Source organism: Bombina bombina, chromosome 2, assembly GCF_027579735.1.
Source record: "Bombina bombina isolate aBomBom1 chromosome 2, aBomBom1.pri, whole genome shotgun sequence".
Classification (NCBI taxonomy): domain Eukaryota; kingdom Metazoa; phylum Chordata; class Amphibia; order Anura; family Bombinatoridae; genus Bombina; species Bombina bombina.
In genome coordinates this window covers 290,716,847-290,741,272 of record NC_069500.1, presented here as the reverse complement: position 1 = coordinate 290,741,272, position 24,426 = coordinate 290,716,847, and the positions used below count along the sequence as shown (strand labels likewise).

The following is a 24,426-nucleotide window of genomic DNA, read 5'->3' as shown; positions in this document are numbered from 1 at the left end:
ATATATATATATATATAATATAAACAATATGTATATATATATATATATATAAAAAATATGTATGTTTGTGTATATATATATATATATATATATATAAATATATAATATATACTTGTATATACAGTATAATATATATATATATATATATATATACATATATATATATATATATATATATATATATATATATATAGATATAGAAAAAGATATATATTATAGAGCAGGCAGGTGAGTAATTCTCAAAGCAGGTAATACAGAGGAAACTCTTTTTTTATAAAACAAATTTAAAAAAAATATTTTACCTAGAAAAAACTGCAGATCATATCATTAGGAAGAAGTTGAACAGTACCCAAACAGGAGGGTCAAGGCCTGGCCACCTCTGTCGGACTCGTCGTACTAGCAGCTCGCAGCGACACCGCACCCGCACACCAACAAGATCACATGACTGGGTGGGACTTGGGTCTTTGGGAGGGGAGTTGAGAGGAGGACTGGCTGGACTATCGACCATGGTCCATGACCTCATCATGATGCACTTCAGGCTGCAGTCAGGGCCTCCTCCTCACTTCCCTTGATGATAAGTGTGACTGACTCATGCACATTCTTCAACCCCCCCTAATTATTAATACCGGGGCAAGTGGCAATCCTAGTAGTGCACCTTATGAATTGGCAGGCGGCTCCCTTACAAACAACCACCACGGCCCTGCCGCCTGCAATGTTTATAACTAATTAAATTGCTTAGGGGCGCAAAGTTCTTTTGAAATTTTGCGCCCCTAAGAATTTTGCGCCCGGGGCAACCGCCCCTGTGGCCCCCCCCACGCTACGCCACTGACTGCAGTAGCTATGATATTTAACTGTATCTCTCTTTTAAGGATCTTATTTTAACCCACTACAGAAAACAGTTGGTAAAACTCTGCATCTTTATACTGGGCTTCTCCTTCTTGGTAAACACTTATTGTTAACTTATTGTTACATACAGTAGATGTTGCTGGCCTTTCTCCACACTAGAAAGCATTTTTTTTTTCTTTACATGGTTACACAGTTTAAAAGTAATTAAATATAAAAAAACCTCAGGAATGATATAGAGAAATAAAGCCACTGCAAAAATGTAGAGCTCCTACTCAGTATTGTGCATGATAAACTGAAGTGCATGATGGGTTTGTCAAAAAGACTGATTTGTGAGTGTTCACCACTTCTTTGTCAAAAGGTACAAGAATACTTAAATTTCAAGATGGTGTCACCCAGTGTAAATATGCATAACTTCACAAGCCGACACTTTTGAATGGTTAAAATAAGAGAAACGCTTTGAAGAGAGCTGCAGGCAGTTTATTTTTCCTTTAAAATGAAGAGCACATAAAGGGCAAGATTCCAAGTCGAGGGTTTTTTAATGATCCTACTCGAGCGTTAACTGCTCTAGAAGTAAGCTTTTTTGCGTGGGTTGGGTAGTGCGTATTACAAGTTGAAAGTAGACAGTTTTAATTTGCACGCTAACCCGAGCATAAAAAGACGAACTTAGAATGTTCTTCACATAGCAGAATATGTTCTACTTATTCATAAATACATATTTTTACATATATCTGATGGCATTTTGGTAATATATATATATATTCCAGTGAAAAAGAAGTCACTCACAGGGTCTTTCTTCAAGTAAATACAAATAGTATTTTATTTAAAGTTTCGGCTATAACCCCGTTTTCAAAAATAAGCATAACAATCAATAGTGAACTCACCCCCTTAATATCCATGCACGGCAAACACTTGTGCGGTGCTCACTCCGCCTCCCAGAAATTACCCAAAATCACGTGACGCTTACGTCACGCGAGTGGTCATGGCAACCGGACGCTCAGACATGAGCGCCGTGTGCAAACATAAAAACATAGGTAAAACATGATAGCAGGAGCGGTGACATGTACACATAATATTAGTATCAGAGAGTTGCTTTGGGCGGACAGCTTGCTTCCCCACTGGGAGCAATTTTAGCTGGCGTTGTAAATCACAGTGTCTTTAAATGTGGATACAATAGTCCTGTATTGTAAACGTAGTTAAATACCATAATATACAGTGGGTATAAAAAGTCTACACACCCCTGTTAAAATGTCAGGTTTCTGTGATGTAAAAAAATGAGACAAAGATAAATCATTTCAGAACTTTTCCAACTTTAATGTGACCTATAAACTGTACAACTTGATTGAAAAAACAAACTGAAATCTTTTAGGTGGAGGGAAGAAAACAAAAAAAAAAAAAAATAATGTGGTTGCATAAGTGTAACTGGGGATGTAGCTGTGTTCAGAATTAAGCAATTAAGCAATCACATTCAAAATCATGTTAAAGGGACACTGAACCCAATTTTTTTATTTCATGATTCAGATAGAACATGCAATTTTAATCAACTTTCTAATTTACTTCTATTATCAATTTTTATTCGTTCTTTTCCTATTTTTATTTGAAAAAGAAGGCATCTAAGCTAAGGAGCCAGTAAATTGTTGGTTCAGAACCATGGAAAGCAATTTTTTTATTGGTGCTGTCCAATCAGCAAGGACAACCCAGGTTGTTCACCAAAAATAGGCCGGCATCTAAACTTACATTCTTGCTTTTCAAATAAACATACCAAGAGAATGAAGAAAATGTGATAATAGGAGTAAATTAGAAAGTTGCTTAAAATTGCATGCTCTATCTGAATCACAAAAGAAAAAATTTGGGTTCAGTGTCCCTTTAAATAGGAGTCAGCATGGAAAGAACCCACAACCTCTAACCGGAGGTAAAGAAGAATAGAGGACTTGCGACTTGGTTCCCCCTCCACAGAGAAACAAACAGCGCACTAATACCCCAGCTGCCAGGGGACAAGGGAACAAAGGACTGCTGAATCGCAACACTCCGGAGGGTCGGGGCTCCGCTCCGGAGTGTTATAGAACTACTCGGCAACACCGCAACAGGAATCAGCTAAGTCCCTAATCAGCACGGACCGCCACGTGGCCTTCCGATATAGCGGATCGAGTAGGGCAACATCCAAGACTGACGGCCTCCCTGTCTCTGGGCCCACCGCTACCTAAAAGATCCAGCTTAGAGACTTACCGGAAGAAAGTCTTGACAGGAGGCAGAGAGAACTATTTAGTTAAAGTGCGCCACTAACCTTTGGCGCGAACACCCGCCATTTGCTCTACTCACAGCCCGGCTCTACAAACACCATCAGACCACCTAATGTGAGAGCAATTCATGACCCACGGCACTGACTAGAGGGTAAGACCTTTAATCTTATACATCAACCCCTACAAATCCGAACTTTATTCTTCCCATATCAGGGCCCAGCTACTCCTATATTGAATCACCAATAATTAAATATTAGAAACTAATAACAGCAAAATATTTACACATCATACAAGTGCTGCAGAACCATTTACTCAGTTTAATTATTAAGGGAGCGACATAACCCCCCCTGTTGTGGGACAACAAGGGCTTAGCTGAATAAAAGGGGTATTTGGACTGGGGTGCTGTGTCACTACGTTGTAACTACAGGAACTCTTGGTGGCCGCATATTAACCCTACGGGGCAGAAAGCTATTGAGGAAACACACACATAAAGAAATATTATTTGGCACAGGCCCTGCTTTTCTTTGTATCAGCACCAGGAATACACTTGATAGAAAGGGCCATATATCAGTAAATAAACTTAATATGCAGCAGAAATAAAATAAAGACAAGCAGTTCCCCCTTCATAGTTAGCCTCAACAAAGATCAACAACTATAGCTCCTGGACCTAAGGAGACAGCCTGATTGGTGTCGACTTGGGAACTATCCCAGGAGTCTCATTAAGAGGCATATAGTCACAAGACAGGGGAACTGCCTTCCATCTTCAGAAGAGGAAATTTTGAAAAATCCTGCAATGTTCTCTAGCTCACAACAGCCCCCAATTTTAATTTTCATTTTTATAATGGGCGAGCTATAAGTACTGAATTGTAAGGAGCGGCAGGCTGATTAATACTTTCCGACTGCTATTTGAAAGAAAAAATATATCACTGAAATGGACATATAAACAGACACGTAGCCTCTGAATTCTAATCCTTGTGTTCTCCATAAGTCCTAAGCTAATTTCTGCCTCAATACATTCACAGCACTTAAAATTCTTGGCTCCATCAACCAAAAATGAAGAACAAAACACAAACAGTCAAAGAATGCCTCTCTAAATCTCAGCTTAAGCAAAAGCAAATAGACAAAGACCCCTCTGCTTCAGGAAGCAACATAGATACTAGCATCTCAGAAACAAACACTCAACCTATTACAGATGTCCAAAATAAGGAGCTTCTATCTCAAATTAAATCGGTATTCCATGAGGAATTGAAGTCTGCGCTGTCTGACCTAAGACAGGATATCAAGGACATTGGCACTCGCACAGCAGAACTAGAAGAGAGAGTAGATGACATCGCTGAAGAAATCCCACGTATACAAAAATCTATGTCTGATCAGGAAGATTACATCCACAAATTAGAGGAACAGATTGAAGATCTCGAAAATAGATCACGCAGATCTAACCTACGAATTAGAAATCTTCCAGAATCATATAAGAATCTACAGGAGACTATGCTAGCACTCTTTCAACAGCTTGTTCCTGATATAGAACCTGATCAATTCTTAATGGACAGAGTCCACAGATCTTTGTCTAAACCCCAACAGTCTACTACAAGGGACATTGTCCTCAAACTACATTATTTTCACATTAAAGAACTCATCATCAAAGCTTCCAGACAACAGCAAGCTATTAACTTTGAAGGTCATTCAATACATATCTTTGCAGACATTGCACCTACCACGCTTAGGAAGCGAAGAGAGCTTAAGCCCATTACCATTGCCCTCACAAAAGCCCAAATAAAATATAGATGGAATTTCCCTTTCAAATTGGTTTTCACACATCTGAATGTGTCTTACAGTTGCTCCACTTTGGCAGAAGGAGCAGCCATCCTACAGCGTCTACAAATTCAACTTGAACTCCCCACCACATCACCCATTCCAAGTTCACAGAGACGTTCCATTCAAAGAGAGTGGTTACCAGTGGGAAACTCTAAAAAGCAAAAAAAGCTGAGGAACAACCCAAGCAGCTCTACGGAGGGGGGATCTCCAAGGGAAGAGGAGGCCCCTCCCACTTGAAAATAGAAATGGAGAACGCAGGAAAAGAAGAGGGGAGGGGGGAGGGGAGGGGAGAGAGAGAGCGACCTGTTGGGTATTATTTTCAAGTTAACTTGATTTTGCCTTTAGGTGACCGATGAGGATCCGGTCTCCATGACAAGAGACTATACACGTATGACCCTGGACTAAGGCTGTGGGATATGGGTGCTTCTGCGCTTTTTGTCTATTGAGTTATACCTGTAAGTTGGGCTGAAGCCCCCACCTTACTTAGAGACTGTTATACTTAACAATGAGCATAAACAGCCTACTTATACTACTGTTCTCTGGTTAAAAGTTATAAGATATTAAGAGTTGTAAACCTATCCATATATGTTTGCAAGTTTAACAGCATTTTCTACCTTACTTAGGGGCGGATGTTCTTGGTTTTTGTTTTTTTTTTTCTCTTACCTTCCCATCCCCCCTTTCTTCCAGCATCAATTTCTCTATTACCCCCTTCGTCTCCCCTACCCCTCTCCCCCTCCAGGTTTGTGGCCAGACGGCTACTCAGAGGTAGCGTGACACGAAAAAGCATTATTATGAGTGTTGTAGGGGCCTGCCGCCCCTCATGTTCTTATGTTTTTACGCTTCTCTATGTGGGAAGACACTACTATAAATAAGAAAGTTATTTTGTCCATTATTATTCTCACTTTTTTTACTCAGGTATGTTCTCAATTTATAGAAAAAACTCAAAGTGTAATATATGTTGTTCTACATCCTATAGATGCTGTATTCTTTGGCTCTGGACTGCAGGGAGTCAGGCGCTTTGTATGCTGCGTCCCTATATTTAATGCTCTTCAGTATAAGGTAGGTCCCGGCTCTCCTCCACAGGCTCATACTACACGTAAACCATGTTCTGAGTTGTCATGCAGGTTCACAACAAAGCTGCCTTGGGCCTTAGGCCTTTTTATCCATACTCCATCGCCTACACGATAATTCTCTCACCAACCTTCTAATATGTCCATTAAAATAGTCTCACACAATGCCAGAGGCTTAAACTCAGACACCAAAAGGAAAAAAGCAATCACCACCTATAAATCACTGCAAGCCCATATAGTTATGTTGCAGGAAACACACTTCACAACAAATTACACACCGAAATACTGGGACAGATTGTATCCTACCCAATACCATGCAGTTAGCGGGAAAAAGAAATGTGGAGTCACAGTACTCCTCCACTCCACCCTTAATTTTAAAGAGGAAGAAATAATTAGGGATAAAGAAGGGAGATTTATAATAGTAAGGGGTTTAATCCAAAACACACCGATTTTACTAGTTAATGTTTATGCCCCCAACGAACGACAAGCCTTTTTTCTAACCAAACTGAGCAAATTACTGACCCAATGGAAACGATACAAAACCATCATAGGAGGTGACTTTAACCTTTCATTGGACCAGACACTTGACAGAACGATAGTGAGGACAGTAAACTCTAGATCCCATAGCTCCTCCCAGAACATTTTAAAGGATTTTTCCTTAGATCATAACCTGATTGATAGTTGGAGATCCAAAAACGGAAATGATAGGGATTATACTTATTTCTCCCCAATGCACCAGACACAATCTAGAATAGACTACATTTTTATGAGTCAAATACTGTTACCCCTATTGACTACAGCAAAGATTTTAAATTGTCCTTGGTCAGACCACTCCATTGTAGAAGCAACCCTATCTAGAATTCTAAATCCAAACAGAACTAAATCTTGGTCTCTTAATGCCAATCTCTTGCAAGATAACACAGTAGTACAAAGACTCCAACAACAAATAGCGGAATTTATAAGGCTTAATGAAGGTAGCACATCAAATGTTATGCATGTTTGGGGGGCTTTAAAGGCTTTTGTGAGAGGCATTCTGATAGCAGAGACCAGTAAGCGCAATAAACAAGACAAGGCTAAATTGTCACAATTACAATCTGAGGCAAATGAACTACGCTCCCATGTCACCCACAACACAAGTAAGAAAAACAGGAAAAAACTTAGAGATATCAATGAAGAGATAGATAAATTGCTTAATAGAGAGGTATCTAGGTCTATTAAAATGGTCGACACCCATTACTACATATATGGGAATAAGCCCGATAAAATGTTGGCGAATAGACTTAAGGAGATCACTAGAAATACTACCGTACCACAACTCCAGCTACCTGACAATAGGAATACCAATGATCCCCTCAGTATAGCAAATAGATTTGCAGATTACTACAATGACCTCTACAACCTCCCAACCAATAAGAAAGATAAAAACAGCCTTGAAGACTTAGACACATTTTTAGGTTCCAACACACTCCCTAAAATCTCAGACGAAGACCGTAACAAGCTGAATGCTCCTATATCTCAAAATGAGATTAAATTAGCTATAAAATCTATGAAAAGCTCTAAAGCTCCGGGACCAGATGGGTACTCAGGTACTTTTTATAAATCTTTGCAAGATATTCTCATACCCCAACTCTCTCTGGTATTTAACACTATAATGCAAGGTAAAGAAATCCCCAAAGAAATGCTTATGGCCAGGATAGCAGTAATACCTAAGCCGGGAAAAAATAAACTGCACTGCCAAAATTATAGACCCATTTCCTTGATAAATCAGGATATAAAACTATTTACAAAAATTTTAGCAAATAGACTGAACCCCATTCTCACAAAAATAATTCACCCAGATCAAGTAGGATTCATAAGAAATAGAGAGGCCCCAGACAATACTCGAAAGATTATTGATTTGATTAATGTGGCTACTGTAGAAAAAGCGCCTTCTCTGTTCCTCTCCTTGGATGCAGAGAAGGCGTTTGACAGAATAAATTGGGATTACATGTTCGCGGTACTAGAGAGAACGGGTATTGACGGAGCTTTCCACAAAGCTCTTACCACCCTGTACTCGCACCCCTCGGCCTTCGTTAGACTTTCAGGATATCAGTCTAAATCAATACAGATTAGGAATGGAACGAGACAGGGTTGTCCTCTATCTCCGTTGTTGTTCGCTCTGAGTATTGAACCACTAGCTGTCCATATTAGAAGTGACCCAGATATAGCTGGTCTGAGAGTAGGAGCTAAAGAATACAAAGTTTCGCTTTTCGCGGACGATATAATATTATCAATAACTAAACCACTACTCTCCCTCCCACCACTTTATGCAACACTTAATAAGTATGGAAGGCTATCCGGCTATAAAATAAACGAGGACAAGTGCGAGGCACTCGGCCTCAATTTACCCCAACACACGAAAAAATTACTAGAGCTCAACTTCACCTTCAAATGGGCACATAAAAAACTTAAGTACCTAGGAATATACCTCCCTGCTAACATATACTCTTTATACCAGGCAAATTATCTCCCAATGTTCAAACAGATTAGAAATTTAATTAACAAATGGTTACAACTGAAGATATCTTTCTATGGAAGGATTGTCTCCGTTAAAATGACTCTCCTACCAAAAGTACTATATTTATTTAGATCCCTACCGATCTCTATTCCAATAGCTGAGCTTAACGCTCTTCAAAAAGACCTGCTGCGCTTTGTCTGGCAAGGGAAAAGAGCTAGGATTAATAAAACAATCATGAGCACTCACAGAAGAGATGGAGGGGTGGGTCTTCCACACCTGCCATCATATTATTATTCAGCGCGTATGGCCCAAACACTGCATTGGTTCAATGAGGCAAACCAACCTCTATGGACACAAATTGAATCGACAGTTGCTGATACAGGACAAATTTACAATTTATTATGGGCCTCAAAAAAGCACAAACAGCCTTTGATGCACAGACATGTAGCGATCTCTCACACTATCTTTATTTGGAATAAGCTGACCACCAAGTTTCCATTGGTGCAAGAGAAATCAAAATTGACACCTCTGATACTACCACAAACCTCAATAGACTCACTTACACAACAGAAATGGGCTAATAAGGGGCTTTATAGAATAGCAGATGTAATGGTGGGCGACAACTTCATCTCCTATGAGCAGTACAAAGCTATAGACCCTGATGATAGAAACATATGGTATCATTACTTACAATTAAAATCTAGAATCCAAGAGGCGACGGGCACTTTTAAGACACCGACACCCACTATATTTGAATCCCTGTGTTTAACTAAAGAACTCACACATGGTACAATCTCTTTGTTATACCCCACGTTTAATAATAATTTTAGAGAGGCAAAATCACCGACCATTATGAAATGGGAACAGGAACTTGACAAAACGTGGCCCTTAAAGACATGGAACTCAAACTTGACCAGGGGACTGTCGTTCTCACCCAATGCTTTACTTAAGGAAAATTTCCTCAAAGTGGCTTTCAGATGGTATCTGCACCCGACTAGGTTTGGAAGCTCTGGAGACTCTCCCCCGAGGCTTTGCTTTAGGGGATGCAAGGATAGAGGGACATATCTACACTCGTGGTGGCACTGTGAGAAAATTAGAGAGACTTGGGAGGGAACATCAACTCTTCTTAGTACCATATTCCAGAAAGAAATTAGGTTACAACCTGAACATGCGTTACTACACTTCCCATCACCACAAATACCGAAACGACATCATAAACTAGTTATGACAATATGTACAGTGGTACGAATTAGTATTGCGCAGTTCTGGAAATCTACACCCCCTAGCTTTAGATTCATTGAAAAAAAGATAGCACACCATTATGAAATGGCAAGCTTGACAGCAGAAACATTAAACACTAAAGAAAATTTTGTTGCAATATGGGAACCATACATCATGCACCACGAAGCTAGAGTAGGGAGAAATGACAACCCCTAAGAGTTCTTACGATATGGAGCCGAGCACACAATGAGGAGCCGGGGCCTACCACCTACCGCCTAATACTGTACACAGCATATTTATTTATTTTTTAAATTTTTTTTGTTTTTTCCTCTCTCTTTCTTGTCTTACTGCAGAAAAGTTAAGGTCTATAGAGATCGGATTAGTAAGGAAATATATTGATTACACTGAACTGTTGATTGTACATGCTTGAGTATGTTATTGTTATTATCACAAAATCTAATAAAATTATTTCAAAATAAATAGGAGTCAGCATACACCTGCCATCATTTAAAGTGCCTCTGATTAACCCTGAATAAAGTTCAGCTGCTCTAGTTGGTCTTTGCTGAAATTTTCTTAGTCGCATCCCACAGCAAAAGCCATGGTGTCACGTGATGTTGGGTAATTTCCGGGAGGCGCAGTGTGCGCCGCACAAGTGTTTGCCATGCAGGGATTTTAAGGGGGTGAGTTCACTATTGATTGTTATGCTTATTTTTAAAAACGGGGTTATACCCAAAACGTTATAAGACCCTGTGAGTGACTTATTTTTCACTGGACTATACTTATGCCTGAAGTGCACCCAGGGCAAGGTGAGCTGTGTAAGCTGAATGTATCCGGAGTGCCACTATCCTTTCTACAAAGATTATATATATATATATATATATATATATATATATATATACACATACACACACATATATATGCATACACACACACACACACTCATATATATATACATACACACATATATATATATGCATACACACACACACACACACACATATATATATGCATACACACACACACACACACACATATATATATATATATGCATACACACACACACATATATATATATATATATATATATATATATATATATATATACACACACATATATATATATATATATATATATATATATATATATATATATATATATATATATATAGATATAGATAGATATAGGAATATCTGTTTAAAAATACATAAGATTTTGAAAGCTGTATATTTTCCTTTTAAAATGAAGACGAATAAATGCTATGTTTTATTTCAATACAAGGAGCGTGTTACCTTTTTTTGATTTTTGTAAAAATACATAGAACATATTCTGCTATGTGCAGAACATTGGAATGTGAAATATTTATGGTAAAAATACAGTATAACACTTTATTAAAAATTTATATTGCATAAATATGCTTTTACATGTTTTCATCTACTTAAAGGGACACTGAACCCAATTTTTTTCTTTCGTAATTCAGATAGAGCATGACATTTTAAGCATCTTTCTAATTTACTCCTATTATCAATTTTTTTTTTATTCTCTTAGTATCTTTATTTGAAATGCAAGAATGTAAGTTTAGATGCCGGCCCATTTTTGGTGAACAACCTGGGTTGTCCTTGCTGATTGGTGGATAAATTCATCCACCAATAAAAAAGTGCTGTCCAGAGTCCTGAACTAAGAAAAAAAGCTTAGATGCCTTCTTTTCAAATAAAGATAGAACAAAGAAAAATTGATAATAGGAGTAAATTAGAAAGTTGCTTAAAATTCTATGCTCTATCTGAATTATGAAAGAAATATTTTGGGTTCAGTGTCCCTTTAACTGCAAAGGGCTTTAATGCATGCATATATATGTGTGTGTGTATATATATATATATATATATATATATATATATAGGTGTGTACATATGTATTTATATGTGAATATTGTTCAGTAAATAAGTATATATATATATATATATATATATATATATATATATATATATATATATATATACACACACACACACACACACACATATATACACACATATATACATACATATATACACACACACACACACATATATATATAAAAAACATATCCATATTTAGACATGTATGTCTATGTTAAAGCCCTTTGCCCGCCTTTTTTTCTAACACCTTTTCAAACATGCACGATAAACCACTTTTCGCTTGCGTATAATTGTTAGCACTCCACTAGTAATCTATCCCAAAATGTACTATATACAGTTTACTTCTGTATTTAAGAGCCATTTGTGACCCAGTGAAATAGAACAGAAGCTCTTTCCATATTAGTCATGGATACCTACAAGAATAATACATAATCCACATATGTTGGCAGTGCCCCATTTAAAAACAAATTAATTTTAAAATATTTGAAGCTGGCATCTGAAGAAACAATATTACTATTACTTGTGTCTGTAAGCAGAAATGTAGAACAGTTATTTTCTAATGTGTCCCCAGTTTTACAATTACAATTAAAAGATATGTCATATTAGTTGTTTAAATATTAAAGAAATTAATGAAGCATTAGCTTCTGTAAAGTAATGAGCGCTCCCCTGTTAAAACCTAGGTTTCCCTTATAAAAACTGTTCCACTAAAGAAAATTGGGGACAGATATAAAAGTAATTAAAGAGTGCAAAAATGGCTGTGTGGAATATGTCCTTAAAGGATTACTTTCTGTTATGATTTTTAAGCTAAACAACTAACATATTAAAGTTAATAAACATTAATTAAAACCTACTGACCTATATTTTCTCCAAAACAAAGTTTCATAACGATCTAAAAGTTATATATTTTATTCGCCGATGATGTCACGTTATCCTGCCCACTATTTTCAGCACTGCATGTTCAAAATACTTAAACCAATAACTTTGTGTTTAAAGCGCCATTTTGAAACCTAGGTACTGTAAACGGATTGGTACAGAGCAAAGGATACCCACGGAGTGGGTTTGGAAAACAATTAAATTTGCAGACAAGATTTCTGATATACGGTAGAGATATGTTAATGAAATGCTATTAATAAAAAGCGTATTTGGGGTAGTTAGTTCGTAACAGGCATAGAAAATATTTACTTTCAGTGGCCCTTTAACATGGGGTATGAGAGAATAACAACATGCTTTTAAACCTAGGATGACTTTGTTACAACATGGCGACACCTATTAATTTATAGAAACTCAGGAGAATTGGAAAGCCCACATTTATTGAGTTAAATTACAGGAAATTGGGTAAAAATAAAACAATGAGAGTATATTGCAAAGTTATTTTACAACTCATAATTAAACATTTAATTTCACAATCTCAAAGTGTGTTAATGTCACTTTAATGTAGAATGTTTCAGGTTTTTTTATACCATATACATCTACGGGCCAACTTAAAACAAAAAAACATTGCATATTAGATTTTTATAACTGCATATATTCTGAGAGTCACAGATCAAATATTTATTTATTACTAGTATGCCTTTGAGGAAATATTCTGGTAACAGATTTTATACTAAATTATATTTCAGTCACTTTATGCTCTAGATTACAATTCATTAAAAAAGATTATTTTTAATGACTCTCACCCTCAACACTTTGTATCAATTAATTAGCTCAGCTTACATTTATCTGCTTAGGATATCCATCCGCTGACACAAATTAACAGCTTTTACTTCCAGAGTAGCTTTTTGGTTTATCAATGATTTGTAACCTCAGCTGGAACATAATAGAATTTCCTCTGATAGTCTTTGATAGTTCACTTAGAGTAGCAACAGAAGCCTTTGTACAATGTTTCATAAACTTGAGAAATATATTTTACTCTGTATTGCACTGCTTTATTTACCAATATTCTTTTTTTACTAGGGATTCTCATAAGCTGCCGATTGGGAAGGCGGTGGCTGCTCGCGGCATTTGGCCCAATTTCTTCTTTTGTGAAAGTGCAACACACTAAGATCTGTACAAATCCAGATATTAGAATGTTGCACTCTCCCAAGAAGAAATCAGACTCCTGAAAAGAGCCGAATGCAGCAAGCGGCCGCATTTTTCCGTAATCAGCAGATAACAGAATTGACAAATGCACATCCCTATTTATCCAGTGTGTATATGAAATGGTTAGAGCATGCCATTTATGCATTACTGACCCAAATTAACTATAAACCAGATTACAAGTCGTGCACAAGTGATAAACACATGGCACCTATTTTGCTTGCACAAACAAGAACACATTGGGCTAGAATACAAGTGGATGGTTATTGCTACCGTGACCTTGCGGTAGCAATTAGCGTTCCGACAATTAACCAGCGATCCGATCAAAATAGAGGGCATTATAGTTTTTTTATTTAACGAAAAAAAAATTAGCTTTTTTCTATAAATATAATTAGGGCTGCAACTAGTGATTATTTTTATAATTGATTAATCGACCGATTATTTTTTCGATTAATCGACTAATGGGATTAAAAAAAAATCTATATTTTCCTGTATTTAAAATAAAATCCACATACTGAGTGTTAGAAATATAAAAATTTCAGACAAAATTTACATTAACACAACTGTTTGTACAATTTTTAAGCAGCAGAACAAATTTTTATAAATAAGCAAAACAAAACCCCAGAATTTTTGAAAAGAGGTAGAACTAGAACGAGGTAGACTATCACTGTATATAACATTGTTATTTACTCTTTCAGGAACTTTGCATTGAAATGCAAAAATGTCCACATGCTCCTGGCAGAGGCTGGCTCTCTTTTTGCAAGCTATTTTGCCTGCAGCTGAGAAGAGGCACTCAGATGGTGCCTGAGATGCATAAGTAGGGGTTTGCCAAGGTGGGATATTTAGCTCAACCATTGCAAAGGGTTTTACTCCTTGCGCAGCTAAGAGGTAAGTAGTACAGTGGTGGGCAGCAGTTAGTTAATATATATGTATATGACTCTAAATATATATATATATATATATATATATATATATATATATATATATATATATATATATATATATATATGTAACAAAATTTATGCTTACCTGATAAATTTATTTCTCTTGTGGTGTATCCAGTCCACGGATCATCCATTACTTGTGGGAGATATTCTCCTTCCCAACAGGAAGCTGCAAGAGGATCACCCATAGCAGAGCTGTCTATATAGCTCCTCCTCTAACTGCCACTCCCAGTCATTCGACCGAAGACAAGCAAGAGAAAGGAGAAACCATAGGGTGCAGTGGTGACTGTATTTTAAAAATAAAACACACCTGCCTTAAAATGACAGGGCGGGCCGTGGACTGGATAAACCACAAGAGAAATAAATTTATCAGGTAAACATAAATTTTGTTTTCTCTTGTAAGGTGTATCCAGTCCACGGATCATCCATTACTTGTGGGATACCAATACCAAAGCTATAGGACACGGATGAAGGGAGGGACAAGGCAGGTGCTTAAACGGAAGGCACCACTGCCTGCAAGACCTTTCTCCCAAAAATAGCCTCCGAAGAAGCAAAAGTATCAAAGTTATAGAATTTTGAAAAGGTATGAAGCGAAGACCAAGTCGCCGCCTTACAAATCTGTTCAACAAAAGCCTCATTTTTAAAAGCCCATGTGGAAGCTACCGCGCTAGTAGAATGAGCTGTAATCCTTTCAGGAGGCTGCTGGCCAGCAGTCTCATAAGCTAAGCGTATTATACTCCTTAGCCAAAAAGAAAGAGAAGTTGCCGAAGCCTTTTGGCCTCTCCTCTGTCCAGAGCAGACAACAAACAATGCAGATGTTTGACGAAAATCTTTAGTAGCTTGTAAATAAAACTTTAAAGCACAAACCACGTCAAGATTGTGTAAAAGACGTTCCTTCTTTGAAGAAGGATTAGGACACAGTGAAGGTACAACAATCTCCTGATATTTTTATTAGATACCACCTTAGGTAGAAAACCAGGTTTGGTACGTAACACTACCTTATCTGAATGAAAAATGAGATAAGGGGAATCACATTGTAAAGCAGATAACTCTGAAACTCTTCGAACCGAGGAGATAGCTACTAAAAACAAAACTTTCCAAGATAAGAGCTTAATATCTATGGAATGCAAAGGTTCAAATGGAACCCCTTGAAGAACCTTAAGAACTAAATTTAAACTCCAAGGCGGAGCAACCGGTTTAAACACAGGCTTGATTCTGACTAAAGCCTGACAAAACGCCTGCATGTCTGGAACCTCAGCCAGACGTTTGTGCAAAAGAATAGACAGAGCAGAAATCTGTCCCTTTAAGGAACTCGCTGACAAACCCTTCTCCAATCCATCTTGGAGAAAACATAATATCCTAGGAATCCTGACCTTACTCCATGAGTAACCCTTGGATTCACACCAATGAAGATATTTACACCATATCTTATGATAGATTTTCCTGGTGACAGGCTTTCGCGCCTGTATTAAGGTATCAATGACCGACTCGGAGAAACCACGCTTTGATAAAATCAAGCGTTCAATCTCCAAGCAGTCAGCCGCAGAGAAATTAGATTTGGATGGTTGAAAGGACCCTGAAGTAGAAGGTCCTGTCTCAGAGGCAGAGTCCATGGTGGAAAGGATGACATGTCCACCAGATCTGCATACCAAGTCCTGCGTGGCCACGCAGGTGCTATCAAAATCACTGATGCTCTCTCCTGCTTGATCTTGGCAATCAGACGAGGGAGCAGAGGAAACGGTGGAAACACATAAGCCAGGTTGAAGGACCAAGGCGCTGCTAGAGCATCTATCAGCGCTGCCTTGGGATCCCTGGACCTGGATCCGTAACAAGGAAGCTTGGCGTTCTGGCGAGACACCATGAGATCCAGTTCTGGTTTGCCCCAACGTTGAATCAACTGTGCAAACACCTCCGGATGGAGCTCCCACTCCCCCGGATGAAAAGTCTGTCGACTTAGAAAATCCGCCTCCCAGTTCTCTACTCCTGGGATATGGATAGCTGATAGGTGGAAAGAGTGAATCTCTGCCCAATGAATTATCTTTGAAACCTCCAACAGCGCTAGGGAACTCCTTGTTCCCCCTTAATGGTTGATGTAAGCTACAGTCGTGATGTTGTCCGACTGAAATCTGATGAACCTCACTGCCGCTAGCTGAGGCCAAGCCTGAAGAGCATTGAATATCGCTCTTAGTTCCAGAATGTTTATTGGAAGGAGTGCCTCCTCCTGAGTCCACGACCCCTGAGCCTTCAGAGAGTTCCAGACTGCCCCCCAGCCCAGAAGGCTGGCATCTGTTGTTACTATTGTCCAATCTGGCCTGCGGAAGGTCATACCTTTGGACAGATGGACTCGAGATAGCCACCAAAGAAGAGAATCCCTGGTCTCTTGATCCAGATTTAGTAGAGGGGACAAATCTGTGTAATCCCCATTCCACTGACTGAGCATGCAGAGTTGCAGCGGTCTGAGATGTAGGCGGGCAAACGGAACTATGTCCATTGCCGCTACCATTAAGCCGATTACTTCCATACACTGAGCCACCGAAGGGCGAGAAGTAGAATAAAGAACACGGCAGGAATTTAGAAGTTTTGACAACCTGGCCTCTGTCAGGTAAATCCTCATTTCTACAGAATCTATCAGAGTTCCCAGGAAGGAAACTCTTGTGAGAGGGGATAGAGAACTCTTCTTTTCGTTCACTTTCCACCCATGATACTTCAGGAATGCCAGAACAATGTCCGTATGGGACTTGGCTATTTGGAAATTCGACGCCTGTATCAGAATGTCGTCTAAGTAAGGGGCTACTGCTATGCCCCGCGGCCTTAGGACCGCCAGAAGTGACCCCAGAACCTTTGTAAAGATTCTTGGGGATGTAGCTAACCCAAAGGGAAGAGCCACAAACTGGTAATGCCTGTCTAGGAAGGCGAACCTGAGAAAAAGATGATGATCTTTGTGTATCGGAATGTGAAGATAAGCATCCTTTAAGTCCACGGTAGTCATGTATAATTGTGAAAGGTGAAATCTTCCTTTTGGGGAAGACGCTTTGAAGTCCAGAAGATATCCCTGGGACACAATTTCCAACGCCCAGGGATCCTGGACATCTCTTGCCCAAGCCTGGGCGAAGAGAGAAAGTCTGCCCCCTACTAGATCCGTTACCGGATCGGGGGCCAATCTTTCATGCTGTCTTAGAGGCAGCAGCAGGCTTCTTGGCCTGCTTACCTTTGTTCCAAGCCTGGTTAGGTCTCCAGACCGGCTTGGACTGGACAAAATTTCCCTCTTGTTTTGTATTAGAGGAAGATGATGCCGCGCTCGTCTTAAAGTTTCGAAAGGCACGAAAATGAGTTTGTTTGGTCCTTAATTTGTTAGACCTATCCTGAGGAAGGGCATGACCTTTTCCTCCAGTAATATCAGAAATGATCTCCTTCAGTCCAGGCCCGGATAGGGTCTGCCCCTTGAAGGGAATATTGAGAAGCTTAGACTTTGAAGTAACGTCAGCTGACCAGGATTTAAGCCATAGCGCCCTACGCGCCTGAATAGCAAAACCTGCGTTCTTAGCCGTTAGTTTAGTTAAATAAACAACGGCGTAAGAAACAAATGAATTGGCTAGCTTAAGCACTTTAAGCTGGTCAAGTATATCATCCAATGGGGTTTCTACCTGTAAGGCCTCTTCCAGAGACTCAAACCAGAAGGCCGCAGCAGCAGTGACCGGGGCAATGCATGCAAGAGGCTGGAGAATAAAACCTTGGTGAATAAACATTTTCTTAAGGTAACCCTCTAACTTTTTATCCATTGGATCTAGGAAAACACAACTGTCCTCGACGGTGATAGTTGTACGCTTAGCTAGGGTAGAAACTGCTCCCTCCACCTTAGGGACCGTTTGCCATAAGTCCTGTGTAGCGGCATTTATTGGAAACATTTTCTTAAAAATAGGAGGGGGAGAGAACGGTACACCTGGTCTATCCCATTCCTTAGTAATAATTTCTGAAAACCTCTTCAGTTTAAACAGGCACTGCATAGTATTTATCCAATCTACACAATTTCTCTGGCACTATAATGGTGTCACAGTCATCCAGAGTAGCTAAAACCTCCCTGAGCAACACGCGAAGGTGTTCAAGCTTAAATTTAAATGTTGACATATCAGAATCAGGTTGAAGCATCTTCCCTGAGTCAGAAAAATCACCCACAGAAAGAAGCTCTCCTGCCTCAGCTTCTGCATATTGTGAGGGGATATCAGACATAGCTACTAAAGCGTCAGAGTGCTCTGTATTTCTTTTAGCCCCAGAGCTGTCTCGCTTTCCTTGTAACCCTGGTAGTTTGGATAATACCGCTGTAAGGATATGATCCATAACTGTCGCCATGTCTTGTAAAGTAAACGCCATGGGCGTGCTAGATGTACTTGGCGCCTCTTGAGTCCCTTGAGCGGGAGTCAAAGGTTCTGACACGTCGGCATAACTTCCCCCTTGTCAGTTTCCTCTGGTGATAAATCTTTTAAAGACAGAATATGATCTTTATAACTTAAAGTAAAAACAGTACATTTGGTGCACATTCTAAGAGGGGGTTCCACAATGGCTTCTAAACATAATGAACAAGGAGTTTCCTCTATGTCAGACATGTTTAAACAGACTAGCAATGAGACCAGCAAGCTTGGAAAACACTTTGATAAATGTAAACAAGCAAAAAATAAAAACGGTACTGTGCCTTTAAGAGAAACAAAAAATGTCAGAAATTGAAAAACAGTGATAAAAAGCAGTAAATCTTACGAAATTTTTACAGTGTGTATATTAGACTAACAGAGCATTGCACCCACTTGCAAATGGATGATTAACCCCTTAGTTTCAAAACCGGATCAAAAAAACGATATAAATGTTTTTCAGCAGTCACAACAAACTGCCACAGCTCTGCTGTGGCCCTACCTGACCATACAACGACTTTGGAAGGCACAAAAACCCTTTAGAGAGGTCCTAAGTGTTCAGGGGACTCCTTCAGGGAAACTGGATGTCTCAAGCTGCAAAATCTAATGCGCATTTAGGCGCGAAAATAGGCCCCTCCCAACCTGCATTCACAGTGAGAGGGCCTAACAAAACTATCCCTCTGCAAAATCTAGCCAGCCATGTGGAAAAAAACTGGGCCCCAATAAAGTTTTATCACCAATATGTAGAAAAAAACGTTTAAACACTTCCAGCAAACGTTTTATTTTTCAGTAATGTGAGAAAGTAATAAGAATATTACCTTTTACAGCAAGCATGATACTAGTCGTTATTAAATAACTGTAATCAGGCTTACCTTAAATAAATCCGGTATTAAAAGCATTTTCTAGCATATTCATTTCTCTAGAAAAATTTAAACTGCACATACCTCATAGCAGGAGACCCTGCACGCCATTCCCCCAGCTGAAGTTACCTCTCTCTTCAGTTATGTGTGAGAACAGCAATGGATCTTAGTTACAACCTGCTAACATCATCAAAGACCACAGGCAGACTCTTCTTCTACTTTCTGCCTGAGGCTAAAATAGTACAACTCCGGTACCATTTGAAAATAACAAACTTTTGATTGAAGATAAACTAAATAAATTCACCACATCTCTCTAGCTACTTCCTTTCTTGTCGAGAGCTGCAAGAGAATGACTAGGAGTGGCAGTTAGAGGAGGAGCTATATAGACAGCTCTGCTGTGGGTGATCCTCTTGCAGCTTCCTGTTGGGAAGGAGAATATCTCCCACAAGTAATGGATGATCCGTGGACTGGATACACCTTACAAGATATATATATATATATATATATATATATATATATATATATGTGTGTGTGTGTGTGTGTGTGTATGTATATATATATATATATATATATATATATATATATATATATACACACTGCAACAATAGGAGCCTATGGAAGAGCGCTCTCGTGTGTGCAATGCTTCCCAGCAATGCGAATGTGAGCTTGCATTTGCATTGCCTGTAAACTTGTAATACCAGCGCACATAAGCGTATTACAAAGTTGAGCGCGAATATCGCTTTAGCTAAAGTCATAAGTTAATCATTGGGCATATAAACAATACAAAATACCACTTCCTCTTTTAACCAGGTATAAACTAATTGTTTTGCTATTGTGCATTCAAAAACATGGAAGGTGTATAAGAAATAACCAAAAATGTCACTACCTGAGCTGAAGTTTTGTACCCTACTGGCCTTGTGCTAAAGCTTAATCCAACATGACTTTTAGTGTAGGCCCTAATAGAAATCTGTTTTGTGAGGGAAATTATGCACTTACGTTGTCTGACTTTTTTTTCCATATACAATACATATTAATCAGTAGATTATAAAGTTTAACGATACGCTCAACAATATTTGATTTAAAAAAGTAAATGAAGGGCACTTTTATTGATTACAATCATTGCAGACGCTAAAGTATATAAATAATCACCATTTCAGTTTCTTATCCAATCCAGTGTTCCTCTGCCCGCCACGCATATTCTATTTCAGTGTAAAAAGACAGATCCCGCTGTAGCCAATTGCTGGACCACAAAGGGCGTTACGATTGGCTACAGTGTAATCCGTGATTTTACACTGAAATAGACTATGCATTGCTGGTGGAGGAACAGCAGAATGTATAAGAAACTGAAAGGGTGATTACTTATATATTTTAGCGTCTGCAATGATTTTAATCAATGAAAGTGGCCCTTTATTTACTTTTTTAAGGCAAATAATGTTGAGCGTATCTTCCAGAAATCAATTACTAAACAATATTAAGGAATGCAAAATGCACCCCGAAAACAGTTATGCCTCCTTCTCAGACTGGCACCATTTTGTTTTAACTACAGTGCTTGCCAGGAGGTAGGGCAGTCACAAGATACACTATCACAGTATGTTCCGGCCAAACAGAAAGGAATCTCACAGATGCCCCCTCTAATTTACACAGCTGCACATGAACTTGCCCCATGTGCCGGCTCCCTTTGTCCAGTGTAAAACAGTGGTTATAAAGTAATCACCAAGTAAGGAAGCACAGGCTTTAAAACAACTGTTTGTAAACCAGTTACTGGTATTTAGTATGAAAGGGGTACCTGCTGCACAAACAGGAACTTCACCACTGATTATTTGCACACCCCATACACTGAAGCTATATTTAAAGTACTTTGCATGTGAGGGCATAGAACACAGTGAATGACTTGTATCAATAGTGGTTTAGTGATTTATATTATGCCAGTGTATTTAAGCCTTCTCTCTAATTCAAGAATGTTAATTAGTTTTAAAGAATACTACCATCATCAAGATGGAAAGCAGGACATAACTAAAATAAGAGAAACCCAACACTCTGAATCCCCCCCCCCCCAAAGGAAGTCTTCTTATTCCTGACTCACCCAGAATAAAGTGTCACTGACACCAACATCTGCAAAGTAAAGAAGGAAAAAAGCTTCAAAAAGCTGGTAGAGAGGCATAAGAACCTTCTCAGCAACTACCAGCAGCCTACAGACCATTACTCAGAGATTTACATAGTCTCACTTCCCCTGCCCTCTCTTGAAGGAAAACAATCCATATGAGGGCTAAAGTCTTAATTAAACACAGCATCTCTACTCTGTCTACCTCCATGAAATGAGGCAAAGAACTACTGGGAGGGTAGGGGAAGTGGGAGGAATATTTCAATGTTCTGTTAGGGGCGTTTCTTCTCCTAGTGGCCAGGTGAAGAATTTCCTATAGGTTATGGATGTTTTCGTGAACCCTCACTGCCATTAGAAGGAAACATAATTTAGGCTTACCTGATAAATTCCTTTTATTCTGGTTGTAGAGAGTCCACAATTCCTTACTGTTGGGAATTCATCACCTGGCCACCAGGCGGAGGCAAAGACACCCTACAGTAAGAGTTTTAATATCCCACCTACTTCCAGTTCCTTCCCAGTATTTTGTATAGCCAAGCAAAGGAGGAAGTAGTAAGGATAGCAGAAAAAGGAGGTGCAAACTAGAACTAAGAAAAGACGGGTAAGCATAAATTAAGCTTTCTATAATTATGTTTCTTATGACAAAGAAACATAATTATAGAATTTAATTTAATTTTGCTGTTATAAAGTCACTGTTGAGACAAAAAGTATTGTATTACTTTATGGTATATATTATCACATAACTAATGAGTGCACAGTGTGTTTTAAACTGTACTGTCTCTTTAAATGTTAATCACTTGAATGTTTTGCACCTGGATTTTGGATTATTCACAGCCTATAAATTGTAGGCACTAATTATGTATTTGATCACTTGGTTTGAGAAAGGCCAAAGCCCGAAACTTTGCCTATGTTTTACTGCTTGAAAATAAATCACTAAAATATTCATTTGGAGTGCTGCAGGCCCTTCTTCTAATTATATATATATATATATATATATATATATATATATATATATATATATATATATATAGTCATGGTTAAGCTTGCTTCTCTTTGCTAGAAACATATCCAGATTTCCTTTTTAATATTAAACAAAATTATACAGTTTTTTTGCTCAAAACTAAATTGTGTGTGTGTATGTGTGTGTGTGTATATATATATATATATATATATATATATATATATATATATATATATACACATATACACACAATTTAGTTTAATAAAAACTTTTCGGGTTGAGCAAAAAAAACTGTATAATATTGTTTAATATTAAAAAGGAAATCTGGATATGTTTCTAGCAAAGAGAAGCAAGGTTAACCATGACCTTACTTATTTTTGTAAAAAACAAATGAGCTAAGTAAAATACAAAGGCATTTGAGCTTTCTGTGCATGAGATAAGCTATTTGAGCTCCAAATCCACTTTCACTCATCCAACCTCTCTTAAAGATTTAACTTGCCTTTACTGCAACATTCTGTTGAGGTGTTTGTTTAAATATTTAGTGTCATGCTGGCACTTGCTGTTTTGTTATCTAGGTCACAAATTCATCGTTAGAGAGCATTAAAAACCCCTACCGTATGCTGGACTTTTTAAAATGGCACGGTCTCTCTGTTTTATACTTACTGTTTTCATGTGCTTATGTACCTCCAATTAAATAGTTTTCTATAGTTGTCCCACAAAATCATATATTACAATGATCAGTCTGCATTCTTATTTTATTCAGGCTTATCTATAAGGAATTAGCCACTCTGCAAACCCAATGTTCAAGGGTTTAAAAAAAAGCAGCTCTGTGAAATAGTATGTGGATGGCAGAGGAGGCAAAACTGATATACAGAGGCGGATTCTAAGACCTGCTATTAATTGAAGCAGTGAAGTCCTAAAAGACTAAAGAAGCCATAGAGTATTACATCTACATAATAATGTCACTTTGTTAATTTATTACTCTAAAAGTACCTGTGATTTACAAATATAAGCGCTTTATGATACGTCACCACATTTTTAAGCACCATGAGAGATGGAACATCCTTTTAAATATCACACATACATAAAAGTCCCTGCATATAGTGTTGTCATAATTCGTCCCTAGACATACATACTAGAAACGGCAGAAGACATGGGATGCAGAAGAAAGAAATATGTGGGAAGCTGTTTTAGGATAGATGTGTAAATCAGGAAAAATAATAAAAAAAAAGACTAAAAAGCATAGAAGTAGTTGAATATGCAAAGCAACATCTGTACCTGAAGAAACACATTTATTCCCCTGCCAATGATGGACTGAGCTGTGTCTTGGTCAATGTAGTGAAGTTTATCTTTAAATTAAGTCCTTTGATCCTAAATAGTGAACTAGTTACGGGCCGAGATTTAAAATTGTTGAAAGGTTTAGAGGTAAGCAATAAAGAGGAAACAAAAAGTAAAGTAGTTTAGTGGACCGGTTGACTTAATTGTAGAAATAAAGAGTAAACGTGCAA

The 24,426-nt window shown here is 38.2% G+C and overlaps 1 protein-coding gene across 2 annotated transcripts in view; it reads right to left on the bottom strand.

The window, feature by feature from the left end:
* The window catches only part of HSD17B4 (hydroxysteroid 17-beta dehydrogenase 4), a 790,821-nt gene that overhangs the window by 576,331 nt on the left and 190,064 nt on the right, over window positions 1-24,426 (bottom strand). The gene's annotated exons all lie outside the window — the stretch shown is intronic.